Raw genomic sequence first — 19,326 nt, forward strand, 5'->3', positions numbered from 1 at the left:
CCAAATAGGTAATAACGTTCACCTTGAAGCCCCTGAACTTCACCTCTAGTTAGCAATTTTTAACGTTCAAACTTTGTGCAGTCACAATTGTAGAAATCTACATAAGAAATGTTTTGGGGCAGAGGAGTGATTCTTCTAGCTCAGAATTCTGTCTCTGATGGTGGCAGAACATGCTGTTTAGGGAGAGCACAAATGTCTGGCCACTTCCTGCTCCCCCTGCAATCTGAAGTGCTGGAACTGGGCTGCTGGTCAGTACATCTCTCATCCAGACCTTCCAACCCATGCTTATGGATAATCCACCTTACCCTTTTTGAGGTGAGTGCTGCTGTTAGGCCTCATGATCACCTATGGCAACAATTTACAGAGGTTCCCTACACACACTGTAAGGAAGTGATTTGTTAGACCTGTTTAAACTTCTTGTTCATGTCTTCAAGTGCTCCCAGTTCCCATACTATGGGATTTGATATGTAACAGCTGAGTTTATTTCAGTCTCTTGTAAGTGTTGACCATGTGTTTCCACAGCTGTTTTTGCTCCTAGCTGAGTTGCCCCATCCTTGGGCATCTGGTTGTCTCCTATTAGGTGGTTGCTCCAAGCCTTTAATAGCTTTTACTCTCTCTCTCTTTTTTTTTTTTTTTTTTTTTCTTTTTCTCTATCCGTGCTCTAACATCATGACCTCTTTTTTGAGGAGCAGGGATAAGAACTGTACACAACAGTAAAGATGTGGGAACACCAAGTTTGTCATAGTGGAAAAAAAATGGTGTCTCTGTCTTGTCCTTAGTACCCTGTCTGGTAACACTCTATGTTTTGCTGCTTTCTTGTCAGGGACTAAACCTAGACTTTCTGTGCTGTAGTTCCCAGGGTTCCTCCTTTAGACTCCTCTGTAGATGAGAATTATGCAGGAACCTCCCAATAGTCTGGCATGGTGTTAGTTTGCAATGGCACATTACGCGTTTTTGGTAGCAGAATTTCAATTTAGTACTCGAGTCCCTTAGGTCTTAAGTAGATGCCATCCAGTTATGGTGATTTATGATTTATTTCATTTTGTTTTATAATTCCTGTATAATTTCTTCAGGTTGTCTAGTCCCTTTTACCCATCTGCTACCAAATGGAAAAAAAAAAAAAAAAGCTTTGCATGGAGGAAATAGTCCAACATTAGCTAAAAACCTGCACAAAGATACCCTTGAGCTTCTGTGTTAAAGTATGCTTGTTCCTGAACAAGCCTTTAAAAAATTTATAACCAGACATTGTCTTTAATAAGCTTTTTTTTTTTTTTTTTTTTTTTTTTTTTCGGTGTTTAAAGAGTTTATTACTCAGACTGAGTATTCTTTTCAAGGTGTTCTTCCATTTCTTTTTTGGCTCTCTTAATTTCCTGTTTGCATTTGACCTGCCATGTTTTTCAGACTTTCTTTTTCTCATCTTCAGTATCCTTTCAGGGTATCCTTTTCATTGAACTCATATATCTAATTAGTCATTACTCAAAGTAAAATGCTTGTGTTTCTCTCCAGAGATTCACTGACATTACTTTTTCTTTCTTCAGAAAATACACTTTTGTCTTTATTTTTTACTGTTTTCTCATATTTAAGTATTTGTTCCAGTAGCTTCTACAGACATGGAGTTCAAATGATAATTTCTAGAGAATCATCTCCTTAGCCCTGAATTTATACTGCTGGGTACAATTCAAAACTCCTGAATTAAGGACACCAGGCATCTAATGTCAAATTGTAAGTGAAAACACTATACTGGATCTTGTCACACTACTTCTTGTCTCATCATTCAAAACATTCATTGAAGAAAAAGTTTTTGGGTTGTTAGTTTAGAGGGCAGAGACAGGCAAATACAGAATATTTTGCTATTTTTTTGGCCTTGAAAAGCTGGAAAAAAATGATGTGTAACTTTGTATTTTACTTATTTTTCTACCATGTAGATGATTGTTGGAGGTACTCAAATCAGCCCTGGGAATGATTTCACAAGCTTTATCTGTACACGCTGATGCATCTGCTCCCTGCTTGGCTGCCCATCTGCAGTCATTAGTGCAGTTACTAAAGTGCAGTTACTAAAGAGAGTGGCTTTGTGAACGGAAAGGCAGCTGGAGGCTTTGGAAAGTGTACCTGAGGCTACCAATGGGAAAAAGAGATATTAGACAGCTTAGCAAATGAACTGTAAATTACATATTTTTTTTTTCCTTTAGTCATCAACAAAAGCAATCAAAGTTGTGGCCTTGCATCTTATCAGAGCTAAAGGGAGTTTAAACGTGCTTTGATTTTAATGTAAAATATATTTAATTCAGACATGTAACTACACAGTCAGCTGTGGGTTTTCTTTCCAGTGCTAGTTACCCTTTGGAGAGTCATGGACAAAGGCCTGATTTCCTTAGAAGTGATCATTTTGTGCTCTTGCCTGTGAAGCAACATGGCCATAGAGATTTGAGTGTATAGCAAGGATGGAGTTTAATAGAAAGCAAAATATCTCTTGTAAGGTCATGGGGTTATGCATCATTTGAAAGTTCATCTTCTTCCTGACTTCGAGAAAACATGAACTGCATTGTCTTCAGGGCAAATGATGAATACCCTCCCAGGGTATTCACCTTTTGAGGCTCAGTCATAAGGGGAAGACAAAATTAAGCTACCCCAGAGGTGCGGAGTTAGGGGAGTAGCTGTTACCTTGTATGTGGCACTGGTGAGATCACACTTTGAATATTGTGTTCAGTTTTTGAGCCCCTCACTACAAGAGGAATATTGAGTTGCTCAAGTGACTGCAGAGAAAAGCAACAAAGGTGATAAAGGGACCAGAAGACAAGACATTAGAGGAGTGACTGGGGGAAACTGTGGTTGTTTATTCTGGAGGAGGCTGAGGCTTTACACCTACCTGAAAGGAAGTGTAGATGTTGGTCTCTTTTACCATGTGAGAAGTGATGGGATATGAAGCAACAGTATCAATTTGCACCAGGGAAGTTTAGGTTGGACATTAGGAAGAATTTCTTCATAGAGAGGGTGGCCAAGCATTGACACAGACTGCCTGGGAAAGTGGTGGAGTCCCCATCCCTGCAGATATTTAAGATAATTGGGGATGTGGTACCAAGGGTTTAGCAAGAGAACTCGGTAGGTCAGGTTGATGGTTGGACTTGGTGATCTTGATGGTCTTTTCTTCCAACCTAGACAATTCTATTGAATCTTATGTTCAATAAACTTGACATAAAAAGTTACCAAATGAACAACAAAGCAAATCTTTAATATTTTCCAAGTCTTTAATTAGGAACCTTTTCATGTGGCTGGTGAGATCATTGTCCAAACCACAGAAGGGAGTGGCCACTATCAGTAAGCATCTCTGTTACCTAGTGAAGCTGTTGAAAGAAGCCAGACAATATTTGCCAACCATACCTTGGGGGATGAATTGGGAAGTGAATTATTAGTCTTTTATTTTCTGTTCAAGAAGGAAGATAACTCTTAGTTTAAAGGGATCAATATTGATAAATGCTGACTTCACACTGAAGTTGCTTCAGAGTTTAAGAGATTAAAGAAAAGACAAAATATATTCATTAAAAATACATAGTGAATCATATAAAACTACTGAAGATAGAAAACAGAACAATATACTAAATGTATGACAAGTAGCTAGTTATCCATTTGAAATATATTGTTTTTCCCCCATTATCACATTCTCAATGGTTTAGCTTTCTTCAAAGGTTAATGTGTATAATATTTCAGTTTTGAAAGTAAAATTGCTTTCCATCTCCTGTTTGCAAAACAGGCTTATAAAATATGGAAAGGAAAAAGGCAATTCTTAATCATTCCTGTAAATAATTTGTTTTTATTTCATACTATGGGATTTGTTCTCATACACAGTACTTAAACTTTATACAAAGTACTAAGTCTATAGTTCAGTTTTAAACTTCATGGCCAATAGGCTATTGACCAAATTCAGTTTTCATTTACATGTAAGCTTTTTCACTGATTATTATCAGGGCCTGATCTAAGCCTACTGAAGAAAAATACCTAATAAATTATGATCAAATACGTCTATCAATAACTAAAATATAATAAATTGAGAGAACAGAATATGATATTAAGTGAAAAAGATGTGTGACTTCTGTTGATTCTCTTGATTCAAATTTCTGATTTCTGCCTTACAGAAATGATACGTTTTAGGTAAATTGTAACAAGAAGTTGATTTTGAGAAGTATGGTCTTTCTCTAAACTCTTTTTTTTTTTTTTTAAGATTTTTTTTTTCTATGAATCACAGCTAGAATTTTATTTTAAATGTGTCCCACACATTGAGTTTATATTATTTCCTTCTTTTTGTGTCAAACTTTGACCAAAATTTATTTTGGAGGCATCTAGAAAAGTCTTTCTCAGGCTAACAGTTAATAAAACTAACTAGAACTAATTTTGTTAGAAAAGCAAATTTAAATGATAGTACTGAACCAAACTTCTCCAACTTTTTAAGTGTTTGAACTTACAGTTTTAGATAAAGGTGATTTCCAATCGTAGGACATTCTGAAATGCAATATACAGCAGTTTGGGTATTTGCAGGATAGCAAGATCAACAGAAGGAAGTGTACTCCTTCAATAGCTATATATTTTATTGTACAGAGGCTGTATGTTAATTGTAAGCTCAAAACCTATGCACTAACATGAACAATATCTGTCAGAAATAACTTAGGCAAATGAAATAAAATTATTGAAAAAGGTATATTTTGTCAAGGTAGCTGATAAAGAATATTAAAAATAAATTGAGAAACAAGATTCAGTATTTAATATTATATCAAATTATATACAGTTGTTGTTCTTCATTTTTTGAAATCTCAGCTATGACAAAGTAAAAATCTAGTCAAAAAAGTGCATTAATCACAAGCTATTAAATCTTTTTAATGAAATAATTACCCTACAGCATAATGCAAGACCATCCAATCTATGTACAGCAACATTACAAAGATTATTTTGAAGAAAATGCATGTTTAATCATTGATTTTATCTACTTGCCAAATGAGAGCCATTATCAACTTATGGGTATATAATTTATTTATCTATTTATTCCTGCATACACAGTTCATTTATGGTAATAAAGATATTGCCCAAAAAGATATACTCCAGGTGTTGTCTCTTGGTAAAGCACCATATGAAACAGTTCAAAAGGGTAGAAAACAGTAAAATGTCATCCCATACTAAGCAGTTTTCTTAAAATGTTCCCTTTTTTGTGTGTGTTAATATATGTGAATTGCTGAAAATAACTCTTCCCTTCCTTTCTTCTGACATAACTTGAGGCTGATTACAAAAGTCCATTGCCATTATTTGAAACATGTCTTTGTTTACATGGTATCTTCCTTTTTAATGCAGGGAGAAGGTGATTACCCATTATCCAACGTCAGACAGAAAGATTTCTTTAATTTAAGAGTTATTTAATCCAGTCCCTTTGATTAGTTAAAGAATGGACCTTCCATGTATTAAGTTTCCTCAAAAATTATCTTTGGTCTTAAATTGAAAAAAAAAAAAAAAAGTGCACTTTTTATCCTATAAGTAATCCACAGAATTTTGTAAAGAGAAGAGGATGATTAAATGTTTCAATTCTGTTCAGTTTTATTTGACTTGTCTTACTGCAGAGGTTAATGATCGGGCAAGACACCTACTTACTCATATATGATTCTTCAGGTGAACTTCCATATTCACATGAAGGAAGTTAGAGTAAAGGCCCTAAAGGTAATCATTCACAGATTATCCCTGTGGTGCAGTGCATCAAAAGCACTGTTTTCAAATAACTGGAATGAATATAGACCTAGTTAATTCAATCCTTGGAAACAGACCACGTATGGCAAAAAGTGGGGTGGGGTGAGCTGTCTTGGTGAAACACCTTGTTTCTTAGTGCGATTTTGGTGAAACACCTTGTTTCTTAGTCTGATTTTTTCAGTACCTGACATGGCTGCAATATATTTCAGACATGATGCATGTCTAGTGCACCACTGTACAGTAACAAAGGTCTTGGGAGTGTAATAAGCTACTAATCTGAGCTCACATTTGCAAGGCTTCAGAAAACTTATTCAGACAGCAGATACATGATGGAATGCATGGGAATGCTAGTCAAAGAGCACTGTTTTTCTGACCACATAACTTAAAAATGGATGTAAGTGTGCTGTCTTGCTCTGAAATGGGGTTCTTAATGATAACAAAGCAGCATTTTGGTGGGACAGCAAAAAGCTTTTAATTCTATGCCTTATTTATGTATTCTGTGGGAGATGACTCCTTTGACTTTAATGAGAAACCCTATCTACATATCACCTTAATTTTTAAAGGAAAGGAAAGTTTTAAAAAATATCATCATGGCTCATGACCTTTAAATCTCTTAAATATCCATTGTACAATTACTAGGAAATTTTTATAACTGTTATATTCTTTGGTAAGACATTTAAATACAATTAGATGTAACAAAGCATTTACTAATGCAAAAGCCAATGTTCTAAATCATGGTGAGCTCCATCTGCATATTCTAGAAGTATTTCCTATTTAAAAACACTAGTTCATAAACAAAGACACAGAACATATTTCTTTATATGAAGGTCTTTGGAAGCAGCTTTATGCAGTCTTGGAGCTGTGTGGTGGATGAAAACACACACTAATTTAAATTTAGCTGTCAAAAAATGTATAATCATTTTCTACTGTATATATAATTGTAGAAATTGTTCACTTTACAGAAACAGTCTGAAAATAAATTGATAGAATGCTCATATTATTACAGTGGTTTAATCAGGACCATATTTAATAAATATTGTTTAGCAATTTGCTACATGTGAATTAAAAGGGCCTGTTTTCTGGAGAAGAATATGTGGACTTAGCTTTCAGTTACTAATATAATGGAAAATTCATGTTCTGGAGACAGTCTATGAAATGAAAATGGGAATTGTTTTTAATTTTATTACTATCTGTCATTCTTATCCCTTTAATTTAATAATCCCCTTACCACATTCTAAGAGGAACTGACTTTTTTCTACATTTTTTTTTATTGAAACAGCCTCGTTGAATTTGTGCTTTTTTTTTTTTTTTTTCCCTATTCAAAAGTGTTCTTCTTTAAAGCACAAACAAAACCAAAATAAAAACTTATATTTGAGATGTTTTGTATTTCTCTAAGAGTCTCTGACCTTTAAACTAGTCTCATGTATAGAGAAAAGTTTTTTACTGTGGTGTAATGTCTCTAGGTCTATCTGCTGATCTGTTGGACTTCTGGTATCAATTTGAAGAGCTACCTAAACAAAGCAACTTTATAATTTTTGTTTTTGTATGTATTTCAATCAATTTATGTACTAATTTATTTGGTCAGGGTATTCTTAAAGATAGTACTGAGACTGATAAGCAGAACATCTGTTATCCTTGTGTTCAGATAACCCTGAAGTAAGGCTAGTGATTAATAATTAATTAATCAGGGGTCCCTTGTACAACACTTTGATATCCTTCCAATTCATTTGGTAAAAATGTGTACATAGCAAATGATTATAGTCTGTGATCCAAAGTATAATATTGTTGAACAGTCCACATTTCATCTGTCTCTGCTGCTGTATCTCCTGCAGATTGCTTTTTATCATAGAGCTCTTAGTGCATGTTAGGATTTTTCCATATGGCTGCTTGCCAGAACTCTAATTCTTTGCCATTGATTCAGGTTATTTTCCAGCCAGCATGCTAGTTTTCATCTTGCATTTTGTCAAATTTTGCTATTGCATTAATTCTTACCCCACTAGCAAATGCATTTTTCTTTCTTTTTAAGGCATTTGCAACTAATACTAACACACTTTTCATTCTTTTCCAGACCATCAACACTAAATAGGTAAGACATAACTTAATTTCAAATCCTCCAGGCACATTCTCCATTTGACCAGATTCATTACCATCTCCTCCTTACGGTTTTTGATCCTGTTTTAATTCACTAAGTGCTGATGTCTGTGTCAATTTGAACTAATGCTGTGCATAAGATTTGTGAGTACCAGAACAGATATTATTCCAGACAAATACACACAAATCTGTATGTTCCCTCAATTCTTTTTTTTTTTTCCATTCTTCCTCCTCTCTTTTTTTTTTTTTTTTTTTTTTCCCCCCTAAGTATTCATTAGTCCTTTGTTTCAGAACAGAAAATAAAAATGTCTTAACCAAGCTTAGCACAAAAAATAGTCTTGTGCAATTAATATGAGAAGCTTCTTCAATTATGGATGAAAATATAAAAAGAAAAGTGACATTTGAGGTACAAGAAGATGTAAAAAGAAATTCTGTGCCTTTGAGACTGTCAACTGCTCAAATGAAGGGAAAGCTGTTAAAATATCAGCTCATTTCAGAACAGATTTAATGGACATGTAAAAAACATCTAAATGTTCAGTGCAGAAGTTACAGCTGCCTTGGGGCACTAGTAACTTTTGCAACTCCTTTTTACAATCTGCATTAACCTTTTGTAATGAATACATACATCTAAGTGTGTCCTGTAAATTCTCTGCCCATATCTTGCTTGTTGGTTTGTTGGCCTCCTTTCCTGTCAGGTCTTGTTTTTTTACCCTTTCAAGGAAGACAAAAATGTGCTATGTATCATGGAAATAACTTGCGTAGGTTGAGGAAAATACATTATCTTCCTGTTTATAAATAACAATTTATACTGAGCATTTGCAATATAAATTTATTTATTGTGTGGTTTATGTTCTTATATTTCTAGAACTTCATTTATTAGAATAGTTTATAGACATATCAAATTAAGTAATGAGAATAATAATCACTAAACGAGTATACAAACAACACATACTTGCTCAAGGTTAACATAATCAATACTTACTGTGGTATTTCAGGTTATTGGATTTTTAAACTTTCAGTACAAGCAGATTTTATTTTATTTTATTTTATTTTATTTTATTTTATTTTATTTTATTTTATTTTATTTTATTTTATTTTATTTTATTTTATTTTATTTTATTTTATTTTATTTTATTTTATTTTTTTGTGGGTTGTTACAAAGGAATGTGTAAACTCAGAGAAGAGTTTAGCATTCTCACTGATAAGGATTCAGGCCATTTTGAGGCCATCTCTTTTTGCTAAACCGTAAAAGAATGTATTTCAATCAGCTGAACATGCATATGTCATATATCCTGTATTTGATTTACATGATAAAAAATTGGTTAAAAATAAATTAATATAAGACTATTAAAGTTGAGGGGCATAGGCTATTAGGAAGTGGGAAAGCTGGGTCAGTTATTAGTATCATGAATAAATGCACTGTTATTTCTACAGCATTTTTAACTGATAAACAACAAAAGTTCCAGGCCCTTCAGGTATAATTAGTTTTTTAGAGACTTAATTACTTTTAGTCATCAGTAACCTACCTTCTAAAATAATTTCACATTCTCTTAGCTTTAACATGGAGAATCTGAATTAAGAACCAAGAAACAATAACCAGAGTGTAAATGAGGAAAAATTGTACTATATATTTCCTGCCTCATTTATTTCTTCCCTTCATATGAGATTTTCATTACAGCCTTCTGAGATACAGAAGGCCTTTTCAGAGTAATTCATGTGACATATCTCTTCAACGTGATGAGGATGACTCTTATTTACAAAGAGTCAAATCGCAGAAAGATGAAGTTTCCAAAAGCTGCATGGTGATTAATAGATGAGATGTTTTAGCTCTTGATGACAAACTGGTTCACATACCATTATCACCACTCATTTTTTTCCGTTTTGCTGCCATTTCCAACCATGGGATGAAATGAGGGAAACCAATCATATTTTTCATGTAAGATGTAGTCTGTGAAGTCCTTCAACATTTTAGTCCTTTGTTTCACATTCGAATATTATATATTCCTGTGGTTTGACAGAAACACATAAAGTGATGCTATCCACAGGGCATTAATAATAATTCCATGGATTTTAGTCAGCAAGTGGAAGTTGGGGACAACAGTTTAACCCTAATATGGACCTACATTAACCCTTTGTGTGTATTTATTTCAGTTTGTTATTCCCTCTTTTTTTTTTTTTTTTTTTTTTTTTTTTGTTTGTTTGTTTGTTTGTTTTAATCTATGCATTTATTTTAAAGTCTGGGCTGCTGCTGTAATTGCTTTGAGAGCTAATATTTCATTTTAATACTACTCACTGTAGTAAAATGTGATTAGCTCCATGTGCCCTTCAATTTCATCTGCTGAGGAAACAACCAACCAACTCACCAGCCAACCAAACAGCAATCCCCTCCTCCTCAAACCTACTACCTTATCTAGGTTGGTGTAGCTGTTAATTTGTTTCTCTGGTTTGTTTTCTGTAAAAAGAGTTTGAATTTGGGCTAGATCTGTATGAATGCTCTCACTGGCATGTGTTTGAAAGAAAATTTACAGATATCTTAAGAGGAGATTGACAGAAGTTACTCAGTGTCTGTGTAAATCTTTGAGGGTACAATAAGGGCGGAATTTTCCAGAAGCCTGTCCAGAACCTGGTCACTACCAAGAAACATTTTTATTTCTCTCTGTATCAATACAAACACACAGAGATTTAAATATACTTTAATACTCCAATAGCACATTGGAGCCTCACTAATAGTTGAATAGGTATTATGTAAAACCAGAACAAAAAAGGAGGACCAAGTCCTTGCACAGCATCAAGGCCTTCTCTGTCTCTCATGCTGCCCCACCAGTGAAGAAGCTGGGCTATGTGTGAGAAGCTGGGAGGGGACACTGCCAGGACAGCTGACCCAGACTGACCAAAGGGATATTCCATAGCATATGATGTCATGATAAAACTGGGAGAAAGAAGAAAAGAGGGACATTTGGAGAGTTTGCCTTCCCAAGGAACCATTATGCATGATTGTGAAATGTGTTCATCTGATTCGTGTCAATATGGAACAATGCTAAGGCCTCATGGTATGATGAATGTGACCTTCTGTCTTACATACTCTTGTATAACCACAAGTCTAAGAAAAACAGAGTGGTTAATGTATATAGTTCTTGTATGTTGAAAAGGAATGTTTTAGTAATTTGTGTCAATAGAGAGCTTGAAGGGAAATGTATTTGTAGGCTTTTCCTTGAAGTCTCTGATATCTGAGGTGGTTTCAGAATAACTGCTATTATGACTATTGTATGGGACACTATGCAAGTCTCTGATATCTGGCCAGGAGATTAAGGAGATGGGGAAAGCTGAAGATCAACTAAAAGACAAAGCTTGCAGGGGACACTGCACAAGTCTCTGACATCCAGCCAAGATGGACAAAGGAGAAGGACAAGAGGGAGGAAGACTATGAGCCTTCAGCATGAGAGACCCCCAGAGGGACCACCGGAGACTGATACGCATGCTCCAGTAGGAGGGTTTGGATTCTGGAAACTAATTATAATAACCCTGTGTTTTTTTTTAGAAGTATTAATGAATATGTATCAGCCTAGGAGCATAAAAATCAGTTGCTTGATGTAACTGGTGTGCATCTTGGTGGAGCAGAGACTCCTGGCGCACCCCGCACTGTTTGCTTACCTCTATTCCTTTAATAAATTGTAAACTTTGATTATAGTCCTATTTTGAAGACTGTGCCATTTTTAACAATGATGAACCCTGCTTCCTGGAAATGTCTGAACACCTGCCTGCCAATGAAAAGTAGTGAATGAATCCTTCATTTTTGCTTTGTTTGAATGCATGGCTTTGTTTCACATGTTAAAACACCTCTATCTCAGAGTTTTCTTGCTTTTGCACTCTGATCCTTTCCTCCCATTATTGTGGAGAGATGGAGTGAACGACTGGGTGGGTTTCACCTACCAGCCAATGCCAACTCACCTCAATAACTTTATATATTGTAATGAATGAAGCTGTAATACAGAAAGCAGATGATGTAATAGAATACTGTAATCATCAACTCTTTTATGCCCAGGCAAAACTATACTTTTTGCTTCCTTGGCCAGACAAAAAATATAAAATAACTTAAAATGAACATAAAAACTATATCAAAACCTATTGATTGAGATGATCAGCAAAGACAGTTATAATAACTGCACAAAAAAATGGCCTATTTCACAGTCTAAGCTGAGACAAAAACAAAGTTTTCAGATGAGACTGTGTTCTGATTTCTTTTCAGTGAAGTAGTTGACAGGTATTTTCTTCAAGGTTTTATTCTTGCTGTCATTGTAACACTTTTAAATACCTTGCCTATTGCATTGCAAAATACTTTTTCTTTTCTTTATTTTTTTTTTATTTTTTTATTTAGCCAAGAATTTATTAGTCATAAGTAGAAATCCAGGAAAGTAGGCAATAGAGAGAAAACTCATGGAATAAAATTAATACCAACATCTTAAAAAACAAACAAACAAGCAAAAATGATATTCAGCTGCTTAAAGCATTCCTCTGCAACTGTTTCTTATATATCAGTTGGAATACAACTTCTATTTGTTGATATTGCAGGGTTGGTTGAATTGTAATTACGAAGCAGACTCTCTGGAATGTATGCATGACTAGATATCATAAAGAATTTATACTGAGGTGTTAGAAGTGATTTGAGAATTCCATTAAAAGAAATAGCCTTAATCATCCACAATAACATTGTGTTAATTATTAATATAGCTAATCAGTAGTCTGAAATTGCTCACATCAAATATTAATCAGAGGGGTAGATGAATTTATATTATTTGTGACAGGCATGCTATCCTCACTTCTTACTACCTTTATAGTGTTATTATTTACCTGCCAAATGAGATGAGAAATGTTTCAATAGTTCTTTGTAAATAGCTGCTTGATTAACTTCAGAGATCTCGTTTTACTGACAAAATATGTTTATCAGCTATCAGGAAATTTTATGGAAAAGGCAGCAAACTCTTGGAATGTTAACAAAAAAGTTATTTTTATGCTCCAAATTTAGGCTGCATGCAAGTTGACAGACACACCTATACCTTATGATGATGCATTATCTATCAGATGAGAAGTGTTCAGCCCTCTGGGCTCAGTTCTTCTAATCTGGAGGGTTTTTTTTTCTAAGTCTGGGAAAGCAGTACTTACCAACTTTCACGTGGCTGTCCATGAAATGTAGGATGAGAGTGTGGTACCACCTTGGAGACAAACCTTTCTGAACTCCCATATAAGTTGTCTACGATGGGGCAAAGTCATAAGAGCCAGGGAATACAAACAGATTTATTTTATTTTATTTTATTTTATTTTATTTTATTTTATTTTATTTTATTTTATTTTATTTTATTTTATTTTATTTTATTTTATTTTATTTTATTTGTGTGTGTGAGACTGCTGGAAGAATACATCTTGTTATCCACATGAGAACTGGGAGGTTTTTCTCATTTAATGAAAAGTGAAAGAATTTGCTATGCAGATACTTAACAAATATGTCAACAACAAATGGCAGCAAATTTTTCTGTTTATCAAACATATAACCATATTAATATTTAAATATACAAAAAATAGCCTTGTGGCATGCCTGTAATAGCAATTTTAACATGTATAATTCTGCTTATAAATTATAAACATAGTATATATTAAATTGGTATTAACCATACATATTAGACTCTGAACCATATTGGTTGTTGTAGCTTTATTGCTTAATTGTACAGAAGATAAATGTTGTAATAATTATTGTGGGCATAATCTAATAGCCACTAAAATGAATAGGAGCTTTTCAATTGTTTTTAATGGATTTTGGGGCCAGTAGTAATCCTGCAGTTAAGTATGTCTATGCTGTATATTATGAAACTACTTACCTCTGCAAGTGTTTAAAGGATCAAATTTTAATGCATAGACACAAAAGAAAGGTTAGAGATAGGAGAGAATTTTTTACTGCTAGCAAAATTTTCTACTTTTTTTCCAGATATCTAAATGACTCAAATGTTTTTGTTCTATATTGTTCTCACTTGAAAAAGTGGAGTAATTGTACACAGATAAAAATATAATAAGGTTGGAAATCAACATTTTCATAATTTCACTTGCTGTATAACATCTTAAGAATAAAGACCAAAACAATGAACAAGTCAGATATACCATTGAAGATCTAAATTTGTAAAGTATACAAAGTATACTAAAAAGTATACTATAAAGTATTTGGAAAGATCAAAGAAGGCTAACACTTTGCAATATGTCCTAGAGAATTTCCATCATCACATGTCCTTCTTCAGCTTGATTGGTCACCTCACTCTTTGAGTCCCTGGCCACTAAATACGTGTATCTGTAATAAATGAAAATCAGCTATCATAGCTGAACACAGCTATCAGATTTCATCTCCGGGCTGGAAGTAAATTTTTGTGGCACTTCAATAACTGTATTGTTTCTATGCTGCTTTATTTTTCTTGCTGTGTTCATCAGCTTTCAGCTGACTCTTGCCTCTCTAAAATTTACCTGGGTTGCTCTCCAACCCATAACCAGATGTCTAGAATTCAGAAGGGATAGGGGTCTGAGTAAGTTAAAGGTGCCTCATAAGTATGTGATCTCTTTAGACTAATTCAGACAACTTAAATCATTCTCTGAAGAAATCTGCAGACTATCTGGATGGTGAATGACATCCTAAGAGAGGAAGAACTTATGCCAAATAGGAAAAATACCTCCTCTACACTCAAGAAGAAGTATACTTTTTATAAGGAATTGGAAGAAGGTGTTCTACATTAATAGGGAGTACCCTAAGCATCAGGATACAGCAATGTTTGTACATTTTCCATTTGGCAGCAAGCAATCTTTGTATAATTTACAAAACCTAGAATGTCTCCAAAAGTTGTGACCGAGAGACCCTACATGAATATTCTGGATTCTGAGGGTAGACTGTTATTTTGTAATTTGGAGTCTTTAGTTCCTAAATCTTTCATTTCGAAAAAGAAAAATAAATAAAGTAATAATAATAATAATAAACAATCCTGAACAATAGAGAAGATTTGATACCAGAAGAGAGTTCTCTCTGGGTAACCAACAGTTCCTCTTGGCTTATTTTTCTGCACCTACATATCTGTTTTAATGAGCCATGAAAGTTTTAAAATTCAAAATGTTTTAACTTTTAAAACTTTGTGTATATGTGTGTGTGTAATAATGAACAATAACAGCAAAGCACTTTTATGGCTACCTTAGACAAAGGATTATTATTATTATTATTTTAATTTGACAATATAAGCAAAAAGAATCAATTCTTCTTATACTTCCATCTTTGTGGTTTCAATGGGTAACACTGTTAGTAATAAATGTTTTCCTTTTGTAACTTGATATTTTAAAATTCTGTCTTCGTAACTATATGTCCTGTTCACAACAGATCACCCTTGCTCTCTACTACACAAGCCACAGGCCTGACTACTTAATTAATTCATTAATAATTCCTATCCAACTAATTTCATAACTTAATTATACTTTTTTTTTTTTTTTTTTTTTTTTTTTTTTTTTTTTGCCAGCTTAATTAATCCATTCTTCAATGGCTTGTCTGCTGTTCAGATTAATTGCTAAGCTATTTTTGAGTCACTTTACCTACTGGTCTAATTTTCCTCTATTAAAAATATTCTTAATTCATTTCTTAGCCATGTTATCTGTGTAATTCAATCCTAAATGATTTCCTTGCTTCTCAGAGTTTTAACCCACGAAACTGAACTTTAAACTCACTGGAATATACAACAAATTAAAGAGCATCTATTTATATCTCTAGTCAACCTTGCAGAATTTAGTAACAGAAAACACAGTAGGGAAACCCTGGGTTGTGAAGAAACTTTTTATTAGATAGCAAAAAGAGAAACTCCTACATGGATTTGGTAGTCTCTGTACAAACACACTGCACACCACATGTGCTGCCCCACAGGTGCAGGCTGTATGGGCTGAAGTGACAAGCTCTATCCAGGTCTGAGGCTTTAAATGTGCATTGCCAGTTTAGTTTATCCTCAATACTAAGGTAAGATCAAGTTTACATAGGTAAATACTGACATATCCTGTTTCTTTTTAAAAGCACAAAGGAAGAAAAATCTGTAACATTTCTACAAAGCCTGTCTCTATATTTCAGCAGCACAGCATTTTGATATCTTTTCTTAATATCCAACCTACATTTTCTGCAGATTAGGTTGACATTTCCTTTTTTTTTTTTTTTTATTTTTTATTTTTTATTTTTTTTTCTGCTTTGGCAGTAGAGCAAACATGATTATCATCCTCTTTCTCCTGGCATTTTACATGGTATACTGCTTATCGTATTCCCATTCAACCGTCTCTTTCCTAAGACTGAAGGAACACAGCAGCTTTAATCTTTCTTCACAGGCCATAATTTCTAATCTTTTTGCATTCTTTCATACTTCTTTTGGATCCTTTCCAGTTTGCTATTATTATTCATAACATTTGTTCTGTAAACTTTGTTACTTCAGCCAAGGTGTCACCAATACTAAATAAAATAGTCCTTCCAGAGTAAATGTTACCTTTTTTGAAAATGCATCTATGTTTATTTTGTGATCCAGTATAATCCCCTGAATGTACTCTACTTCTGCCAAGACAATTATTTCACTTTTTGGGGGCCCCTTTTGTGCATCCTCCATCAGTATTTATGAAAAACACATTACTATATCTCTTCTACTGCTCTCCTTTAAGAAATTTCATATGAGTCCAAACCACCTTTTCAGCTAGTTAGAGAATTTTGAATTTGATCATATTCTCCAGGATCCTTGCACTCTGTCCCATCAGATTTTACAGCCCTCTTTGGTGATGCAGGTCAGTATATGAATATACTAATGTGCCAAAGAAAGCCCTCTATGAGACACCATGCCCAGTCAACATGAACTCTTCATCAGAGGTCTACATTTTTTATATCTACAGCTTTTCTCTTTGTCTTCTATGGTAGTTATCTTAGTCCATGGAAGAAAACAGACCAATCTACAGGATTTGTTTTTGACAACTTGTCTGTTTTATGTAACACATTTTTATTCAAAGTCTTTGCAAACTCATTGTATTTAAGTGTTTTCCAATAACTTTCCTACATGGTTTCTTGGATTGCCTAGATTCTCCTTCCATCCCATTACATGAATTATAAAAGAAAGATTTTACAAGTTTTCTTCTCTCAATTCTCCCATGTGTTTACAAAAACAAACAAACAAACAAACAAACAAAAAAAAAAACCAACAAAACAAACCAACCAACCAACCAAAAAAAAAGTAATTGATGTTGAAAATATCATTTTGGCTAGTTTCTTTATTACTTTAGAGCGAAAGCTGCAAAACCAGTTTTCATTTGCACAGAAATATAGATTCAACATAATTTAGATTTGAAGAGGCCTTCAGAAGTCATGTTGTCCAAATCCCCACTCAGAGTAGGACCAAATAGTTTAGGACTTGTTTATGGCCTTGTCCAGTTAAGGTCTGATTATCTGGAAGGACAGCATATAGGGGCCTGAAAGCTGTGCAGAGGAAAAGGATTTGGGGGTGTTGATTGATGCTCACCTGAGCATGAGCTGGCAGTGTGCCCAAGTGGCCAAGAAGGCCAACAGCATCCTGCCTTGTAACAGGAATAGCGTAGTCAGCAGGACCAGGGAGGTGATTCTCCCACTGTACTCAGCTCTGGTGAGGCCACACCTCGAGTACTGTGTTCAGTTTGGGGCCCCTCCCTACAAGATGGACATTGAGGCCATGGAGAATGTCCAGAGAAGGGCTATGAAGATGGTGAAGAGTCTGGAACACAAGTCCTATGAGGAGTGGCTGAGAGAACTGGGATTATTCAGTCTGGAGAAGAGGAGACTCAGGGAAGACCTTATTGCTCTCTACAACTCCCTGAAAGGAAGTTGTGGGGAGCAGGGAGTAAGCCTCTTCTCTCAGATAACTAGTGATAGGATTAGAGGGAATGGCCTCAAGTTGCGCCAGGGGAGATTCAGGTTGGAAATTAGGAGACATTTCTTCTCAGAAAGAGTAGTCAGGAGTCAGAAAGGGTTGCCCAGGGAAGTGGTGGAGTCATTGTCTCTGGGGGTGTTTAAGGAGAGGTTGGACATGGTGCTTAAGGACATGGTTTGATGGGTGACATTGATAATAGGGTGATGGTTGGAACAGATGATCTTGGAGGAGTTTTCCAACCCTAATCATTCTATGATTCTATGTTCTGATATTGGACCACTCTCAGCCTGGCAAGGTTTTTCTTGAAATCTGATGGAGTTTCCCAAGTTGGAAGATGTATCCATTTCCTCTTATCCTTTTGTTGTGCATGTGAGAAGAACCTGTCTCCATCTTTTCTACACTCTCCCATGATGTAACTGCAGATAGCTAAGGTCTCCTCTGACTCTTCTCAAGGTTGAACAGGCCCAGCTCTTTCAGCCTCTCCTCATGTGCCATGTGCTTCTATCATCTGATCATCTTGGTGGCCATCAATGAATTCATCAAGAATGTCAAAGCTTTTTATTTTTATTTTTATTTTTATTTTTATTTTTATTTTTATTTTTATTTTTATTTTTATTTTTATTTTTATTTTTATTTTTATTTTTATTTTTATTTTATTTTCCTTACGGGCACTCTGCTCTATTTCTACCTTGATCTTGTTCTTACCACTAGTAATATTTAGCTGCCTGTATAAAAAGGATATTTTTACGTTTTCTCCCTACTTATTCATTATATTATTCAGTAAGATGGGGCTGATTATTAAGACTATTTAGAGAAGAGATGTAACGAACAGCTCTATCTACCATTGACCATTATGACCCTACTTTCAAAATCCTCCTCCAGTTCAAAAATCCATAAATAGTAGACTTTGGTGCCCTAGACACTGGCACATTCAGATCCCAGAAGAGGCAAGCAGCAGAGAGAGTAAATTGTGAAGACACAGTTCAAGTGTTCTTTGTGCCTTGGTCCTAGGCATCAAGGCAAGGGGAATGCTGAATACTTTGGCTGGTGAGTTCCAAGCTTTTTAGATTTTGCCTCGCTTAATTGATTTTTTTTTTCTTCCTAAGAGCTGATTTCATTAGTTATTTACTTCTAATTTAATAAGTACATAACTAATTGTTTTATTCATCCATTTACTAATTATCTTACCAATTGATCTTGAAACTTTCTGAAATGTCAGCACAATGATATTGTGTATCTTATCACAATTGTTATCCTTGATTTGCATCTAAAAGAGAGCTGTTGTGTATGTCTTCTTCTGAGTATCTCCTATCTTCAGCAGACTTATCTGATTTTTCATTTTTTATTTCACTTTCTTTTTTTCAGTCCTGCAAATATAACTTTCCCCTCTTTAGTTTTCTCTCAGGTAAGATTTGCTAAAATACAGTCCATTACCATTTTTTTCTCATGCACTCTTTTTCAGTATCATCATGTCCTGATTTTCATTATCATCATGTCTTATATTTCTCATTTCTAGAGAATGAAATAACAAAAGCACTGTCACTGACTTTCACTGAACATGTATTCTCAATAGGATCTTTAAAAC

Source organism: Aythya marila (genome assembly GCF_965140915.1).
Source record: "Aythya marila genome assembly, chromosome: 2".
NCBI lineage: Eukaryota > Metazoa > Chordata > Aves > Anseriformes > Anatidae > Aythya > Aythya marila.